This window comes from Mus caroli, unplaced genomic scaffold (genome assembly GCF_978045245.1).
Source record: "Mus caroli unplaced genomic scaffold, Mus_caroli_1 scaffold_8, whole genome shotgun sequence".
Classification (NCBI taxonomy): Eukaryota; Metazoa; Chordata; class Mammalia; order Rodentia; family Muridae; genus Mus; species Mus caroli.
The window spans coordinates 141967659-141975895 of record NW_028227263.1 but is presented as its reverse complement, the minus strand read 5'-3'; the positions used below and the strand labels follow the sequence as shown (position 1 = coordinate 141975895).

At 40.2% G+C, this 8237-nt stretch overlaps 1 pseudogene; it reads right to left on the bottom strand.

Annotated features, from left to right (window-relative positions):
- Positions 1-237: 237 nt before the first annotated feature.
- Positions 238-982, bottom strand: LOC110299302 (calcium-binding protein 39 pseudogene; annotated as a pseudogene).
- Positions 983-8237: the final 7255 nt, after the last annotated feature.

The window sequence follows — 8237 nt, the reverse complement described above, 5'->3', positions numbered from 1 at the left end:
CTGTGAGTTCTGAAATGACAGAGAGATCAAGGGAAAGAAGGACCATGTGCACTCCAATGTGCAAGCAGCAGCAGCTATGGTTTTCCAGTCTGGACTGAAAAACAAAAAGGTAAAATGAAAAGCCGTTCACTTAACAGCAGATTAGCAGTAGTGCTCCCCATGAATCGATGGAAGTGCCTGATGCAGAGGAGCTAACCGCAAATGCTGAGCTTGGATGGGACCGGGGTTGACTAGACACTAGGCTTCTTGCTGGGCGGCTCTCTTCATATCCCTGATCTGCTTGAATAAGTAGGTCTTCTCATCATCGAACTGCTCATCCTCGCTCCTGTCATTCTGAACCTGGCTGAGGAACTTGAGTTTGGTCTGGTTCTTGCAGAGAATGTCTAGGATGGGTTGTGTCTTATTGGGGTTGCTTACAAACACCTTGAACATGTGAAAGGCCTCAAACTGGATGTTGTGGCTCTTGTCTCGGAGGAGGTTCATTGTTAGCTTGAGGTTCTCAGGCTTACTGATGTATTTTGCCATAATAGTGAAGTTGTGTCTGTCTGACAGCAGCTCACCCAGAAGGTTCAGTGACTGTCTCTTTGTCACATAATTTTCTGAATGAAATAGCTTTTCATATTCACTGAAAAGTCTTTCATAATGTTGTTCCAAACATTCTGCACTGAGCAATTTATGTCTTGTAAGGAAATTCTTGAAATTAGCAAATGCATCTGGAGCTATATCAAATATCACCATATCTGAAGAACTCATAAAACTGTTCCGACCACAAAATGATTTTTGCAAGCGGTTCATATCTGATGCATTCTCTTAACATTATCCCACAATTAAGAGCAATTTCTAGAGATTCATACCCTTTCAATAACATGAACAAATATTCTGTTGGGTGCAGATGTATTCAACAGTAGGAGTTCTTGTACCAATTTGTCTTCTGAGAATATTGTTGAAAATTTGAGCCACGTCTTTTTTTGCCCTCAAAGTCAATGAGTTCTTTTACCCAAGATGGAAGAAGCAGAGCTCTCTTGGATAACATTTTCCACAAACTCTTCCATTACTTGAGTCTGTCTTCCAATTCAAGCCTGGACGTAGCTGATGATGTTTGGGCAGAGATAAAAGGATCATTATGCATAGGTGGTTTAATAATCATGGAAGACTAGAATAAAGGTTTTTGGTCAGCTTCAAAAAAACAAAATAAAGGAAGGAAGGAAGAAAGAAAGAAAGAAAGAAAGGAAGGAAGGAAGAAAGAAAGAAAGAAAGAAAGAAAGAAAGAAAGAAAGAAAGGAAAGAGATGGAAGAGAAAAAGGAAAAAAGAAAAAAAGAAATAAAGGAAAGGAAAAGAAAAAAAGAAAAGAAAAGAAAAGAAAAGAAAAGAAAAGAAAAGAAAAGAAAAGAGAAAAAGTATGAGAGCAGTGATTCCAGATATGTTTGGATTCACTCTTTTGTACCCATTCTCCCTTTATTGAGCTTTATCTTGTCCATTCCAAATACTTTTTGTACCTTGGAGAATTTTGTGCAGGAACCTTTTGCTTACCACATCCACAGTGGAAGGTAATATTCATTTGCCTAAGTTTCTTCTGATTCTTGGATCTCAGACCTTACAAACAGATTTAGCATGAGTACCTCTGGAATTGACTTATTTTCCTGTCTCTTCTCTCCCTTTATTCATTTAAACTTTTTGATCACATTTATTTGTTTTGTATATATGCATACATAAAAATAAATATATATATGACACACACACACACTCATGATCTTGCTCTCTCTTTCTTCCTCTTTCTCTTTCTCCCCCCCTCTCTCCTTCCTTTTAAGGTCTTATTTAACCCAGACTGACATTCAAGTAACTATGTAGTTGTTTAAGGTGATCATGAACTTCTAATTCTCTCACTTCTACTTTTTGAGTGCTGAGATTACTACCATGACCAATTTCTGTGATGCTGAGGCTAGAACCCCAGAATCCATGCACAGTAGGTAGGCACTATGACAACTGAGCTTTATTTTCAACCCAACTGCATATTTCTTATGAAAGTCCTTTAGGAAGACCTAAAAGTAGTGAGAAGTACCTGGTTTAGCCTATGTGCACTTTCCAACTGAGATGAAAGAACTTGGAAGCAGCAGCATGAGCCTGTAGATTCTGACCATGGTGCTGAACCCAGAGCAGAATGCCAACATCGCAATCAGCACTGTGGACAGCAACCAGGAAAGCCACTCTTTTGAGGCTGCATCCACAAGGGGAAGAAGCATCAAGACATAGGGCCTATCCAGGGAAGGACTCAGAATTTAGCAGGAGGTGACAGAGCTAACGACAAGGGTAAGATCCAAATAGATCATGAAATATTGCTCTGTGCAAACAGTATCTTCTCCCCACACCATCGCCCTTGCTCCAGGCCAAGTGAGAAGAGCTAACAGGGAAGCTGTGGACTTGGATTAATCTAGACAGTACATCTTCTCTCTGTCTGTGAGTGTACACTTCAGGAACAATGAGAATATTTCTAACATACCATGCTTTTGTCAGCTTGTAATGTAGCTGTTTCCTACAGGTTGGGAATAACTGTTGGATAGAAATATAGCAGCTTTGATTTCATGAAGATCATGGGGTTCCATCACTTCCAGAGACTTATATAAGAAGGGAAAAGTTGCTAGGGGTGAGATATGTAAGGTTTTTTTGTTTTTTGTTTTTGGGGGGGGGTTCAAGACAGGGTTTCTCTGTGTAGCCGTGGCTGTCCTGGAACTCATTTTGTAGACCAGGCTGGCCTCGAACTCAGAAATCTGTCTGCCTCTTCCTCCCAAGTGCTGGGATTAAAGGAGTGTGCCACCACCACCCTGCTTGATATCTGGTTTTATGTGGAGGTCCTTGATTCACTGAACTTCATTTTTGTGCAAGGAGGTAAGAACGGGTGAATTTGCATTCTTCTACATGCAGACTGACAGTTGAACAAGCACAATTTGTTGAAAATACTGTCTTTTCCCCACTGAATAGTTTTAGCTTCTTTGTCAAAGATCAAGTGACAATAGGTGTATGGGTTCTTTTCCGGGTCTTCAATTCTATTCCATTGATATATTTTCCTGTTTCTGTATCCATGCAGTCTTTATCACTATTGCTCTATAGTATAGCTTGAGGTCATGCATGGTGATTCCCCCAGAATAGTTGAGAAAAGTTTTTCCTAACCTAGGTTTTTTGTTGTTCCAAATGAGTTTGAGAATTGCTCTTACTAATTCTACGAAGAATTGAGTTGGAATTTTGATGGGAGTTGCATTGAATCTGTAGATAGCTTTTGGTAAGTGCCACGCTCTCTGGTCGAGTCAGCTTGACAGGCTGAGGCTTGGAAGCTACTCACGAGGCAAAAGAGTTTCACGGAAACTCACTCCTGGAGTCTGGCATTCTCTCTAACCCATACATTAATTTTCCATTCCCGCGTTAGTCTAGTGTATGGATCCACGTGCTCTCTTTTAGTATTATCTTATTATAAGTGCCTTTTAAGATTGAATTCTGACATAGCTAAAGTCTTCACCAGTGTTTCAACAGTCCTAGAAAGTCCTTGAGCAAGACCATGGGCTTGAAATTCAGTTAAGAATGTTGTTATTCGGTGACATTCAGAATAGCCTCTGGTACTACACTATCATTTTTGAATAAAAGCTAAGTTACTCCCCTACACAGGAATTTACCATCACCTAGGAAGAAGGAAGTTTCAGACCGAAGGAGAAACCAGAATAGATACTTAGAACTATAGCTGAGTTACACCCATTAACACGTATTTACAATGGCCTAAGGGGAAGGTGGACTATACAATAGACTAAAATAGGAACTATGGCAAGGGCACGAAGCTTCTAAGATTGACCCTGGCTTCTAAGATTAAGCAAATCTTAGGTGGAGCCCTTGTTGATCCCAGTTGTTAACAATAAATTCTATCCCAGGTGGTTCCTGTTAGACCTTCTGTGTTTGCATTCCTCTGTTTTATGTAAGAATCCAGTAACCTCTTTGTACCTTGTGGGTATGTCACCCAACTTCCTTATTGTCTTCTGTATAAAAAGTTTGATGCTCGATTTGACAAATTACATTCAGATTCTACACAACCTCTCCTGTGTGTATCTGTCTGTAAATTCATCTGACACTTTGCCCACCCATGACTAGAGACCCATTCCACGCAGACAACGGGGCCCAGAGGGGCTGTGGCGGGTAAGATGGTAATTTTATTATATTAACCCTGCCAATCCATGAGCATAGGAGATCTTTCCATCTTCTGAGGTCTTCCTCGATTTCTTTCTCTCCTGAACCCAGATGAGCCATTGCAGGATGGAAAACACAACACAAACTTTGTTCTGAAACAATACTAACTCAATTGCTGGGCTCAACAACTAAAATCCTAATACAGTATGCCTTATTAAATCTAAATCCTTTGGTGGAGAATTCTGATGGATCTGCCACTGAAACTGGGAGACACTAGTAGCTACATCTTGTCCTCATGCTATCCTCATCCAAAATAGGTCCTAACTCTCTCCTGCTTCCTGACTTCTGCTCTCCAATCTGGAATCCCTGCCAACTTGTCCAGGAATTGGCTCTTTTATTCATTAGGGGATTGGTTCACAAGAATTCACCTGAGTAAGATTCACTCCTTGTCTGCAGCCCCTCCTAGGAGAGTGAAATTAGCATAAACATACAAACAGTACCAGACTTATCCACAATATGGGTGTATTTGCTTCTTTTTCTTCTAGAGCTTTCAGATGAGTTGTTAAGCTGCTAGTGTATGCTCTCCCCAGTTTCTTTTGGGAGGCACTCAGAGCTATGAATTTTCCTCTTAACACTGCTTTTATTGGGTCTTATAAATTTGGTTATGTTATGCCTTCATTTTCATTGAATTCTAAGAAGTCTTTAATTTCTTTCTCTATTTTTTTCCTTACCAAGTTATTGAGTAGATAGTTGTTCAGCTTCCACGTGTATGTGAGCTTTCTGTTGTTTTGGTTGGTATTGAAGATCCACCTTATTCCATGGTGGTCCAATAGAATACATGGGATTAATTCAACCTTCTTATATCTGTTGAGGTTTGTTTTGTGTCTGAGTATATTGTCAGTTTTGGAGAAGGTACCATGAGGTACTGAGAAGAAGGTATATTCTTTTGTTTTAGGGTGAAATGTTCTGTATATATCTGTTAAATCCATTTGGTTCATAACTTCTTTTAGTTTCACTCTGTCTCTGTTTAGTTTATGTTTCCATGATCTGTCCATTGGTGAGAATGGGGTGTTGAAATCTCCTCCTATTATTGTGTGAGGTTCAATGTGTCTTTTGAGCTTTAGTAGCATTTCTTTTACATATGTGGGTGGCCTTGCATTTGGGTAATAGATATCCAGAATTGAGAGTTCATCCTGGTGATTTTTGCTTTGATAAGTATGTAGTGACCTTCACCATCTTTTTTTTTTTTTTTTTTTTTTGATAACTTCTGTTTGGAAGTCTATTTTGTTGAATATTAGAATGGCTACACCAGCTTGTTTCTTGGGACCATTTGCTTGGAATTTTTTTCCTATCACTTTTCTTTGAGGGAATGTCTGTCTTTGACTCTAAGGTGTGTCCTCTGTATGCAGCAAAATGCTGGATCCTGTTTATGTATCCAGTCTTTTAGCCTATGTCTTTTTATTGGGGAATTGAATCCACTGATGTGGAGAGATATTAGGGACCAATGATTATTGCTTCCTGTTATTTTTGTTGTTAAAGTTGGAATTACATTTGCCTGTTTCTCTTTTGGGTTTGATTTTTTTTTTTTTTTTTTTTTTTTTTTAGTTTTTCAAGACAGGGTTTCTCTATATAGCCCTGGCTGTCCTGGAACTCACTTTGTAGACCAGGCTGGCCTCGAACTCAGAAGTCCGCCTGCCTCTGCCTCCCGAGTGCTGGGATTAAAGGCGTGTGCCACCATGCCCGGCTTGGGTTTGATGTGAAAAGATTAATTTCTTGCTTTTTCTTGGGTGTAGTATTCCTTCTTGTGTTGGACTTTTACTTCTATTTTTCTCTGTAGGTCTGGATGAGTAAAAAGATAGTTTAAATTTGGTTTTGTTTTGGAAAACTTTGGTTTCTCCATCTCTGGTAATTGCAAGTTTTGCTGGGTATAGTAGCCTGAGCTGGCAATTTTTTGGTCTTTTAGCGTCTGTATGACATCTGCCCAGGATCTTATGACTTTCATAGTCTCTGGTAAGAATTCTGGTATATTTCTGATAGGTCTGCCTTTATATGTTGACCTTTTCCCCTTACTCCTTTCAATATTCTCTGTTTTGTGCATTTGTGTTTTAATTATTTTATGACAAGAGGAGGTTCTTTTTTGGTCCCATCTGTTTGGTGTTCTGTAGGCTTCCTTAGGCTTCCATCCTTAGTTTCTTTCTTTAGATTGGGAACATTTTCTTCTATAATTTTGTTGAAGATTATTGCTGGTCCATTGAGTTGGGCATCTTCACTTGCTTCTATATCTATTATTCTCAGGTTGGGTCTTATCATTGTGTCCTGGATTTTTTGAGTGTTTTGAGATAGGAGCTTTTTGCTGTTTGTATTTTCCTTGACTATTTTGCTTATGTCTTGTATTACAACTTCTCCCGCTGATCTTGTATTTATCTCTTGTATTCTGTTGGTGATGCTTGCATCTTCTTGCGCATGCCCTGGCTCGCCAGCAAGAGCGACGCTGAAACAGGATCCTTCTGCACACGTTTATTGGGAGAGCTTGATTGCAGAGGTGAAGAGACCCCAAGCCCAGAACTGGTGCTGCTTATATAGGCCTAGGAGTGGCATGTCTCACACCCGGATTGGTTGTGCTTAGGTTATGCTTACCACCTCATTTGCATGCCTACATCTGATTGGTTAACTTGTCTCTCATCTGATTGGTTAACTTGTCTCTCATCTGATTGGTTAACTTGTCTCTCATCTGATTGGCTAATTTTGGTTAATTCTCAAAACCTCATCTTGGCAAAAAAAACTTTATGCCTATGTATGTGTGGTGGCCAGCAGAAGCCAGCGCCACCCTGCAATGGCACATGTGGCTTCCCACATCTCCCCCTTTTTGTTTTAATAAAATGAGGCTGGTCTAGACCTGTGCAATTATATCCATCTGCTGTGGCTCCTGTTTTAGGTCGTTCCTCTAATGTCACAGCCTTACCCGTCATAGGGTAACCCTATCGCCACCGGGCCCCATGTCTTAGGTTGGTCTGTGCATGAGGAAAGTTGCCCGTCTCTGGATACCGCAGTGCCATGTGACAGTAACTGCTAAATGACCTAGGGCGAACTCTACAAAAGAGGCCAGCCAAAAATGAATTAGTGGGGAAATCATGATCACCCTATCACGTGCAATGAGGAAACCTCAGCAATGTGCAAGGGCTGATCAATGATCGTTGAGTCTCTCTCATGCCAGTGCAATGGATTCATAAATCCATGGGGTGCAGGAGCAGAGAACTCAGATGCCGACTAATTCTTGAGCATAGATAACCAAACTTCAGGGGAGGCGCCATTTTCGATAACTAAAAGTACCTGAGTTATAATCACCTTGTCACGTTTTTGTTGGGTTCTGAATTTGCATACCAACCAGAGCATGAACACCAGTCCACAGCATATGGCAGCACCAAACAAAATCACTTCCACCCATTCCTTAAAGTAAGAAAAAGCAGAGGTAAGCCAAGAGGTAAAGTCCATTAAGGTTCAGGATCTGTATCTGCAGCCTTTTCTGCAACCTTTCCAGCTCCTGCAACCAGTTCCCCTTCAGATAATTTGATAGGTCTGTACTTCTAATAAAGGAATCATTAATATACCTAATGGGAGTAATGCACACATGCGGAGTGGATGCCACACAACTCATTTGTATGACATCCATCATCTGTTCCATGTTATTTTGTAAAATATCCACTCTCTGATTCACTAACATTAACCCTGAGGCGATATGAGAATCTGCCCTTTGCAGGGTAAGCAATGCCTCAGACGATTTTTCTGCTATCTGACTTATAGTGTCAGCAGTATTAATTTGATGTGCCCAATTAGAGATAATCTTTTTCTTTAAGAAATATACAGGGTGTAAAAGGTTTATCCACATTATGTACAAAGCATAGTGTATAATTTCAATGAAAACTCGTACTCTTATACACCCGTGGCGTTTGAGGAGTTTGTTGTGCACAAGGCACATCCAAAAAACATTCCTTTGCAAAAAACAAAGGCTAGGTAGAAGAATTGGAATGTACCGGTAAAGGTACTGGCCATGATCTTACTATGGCCCACAAAG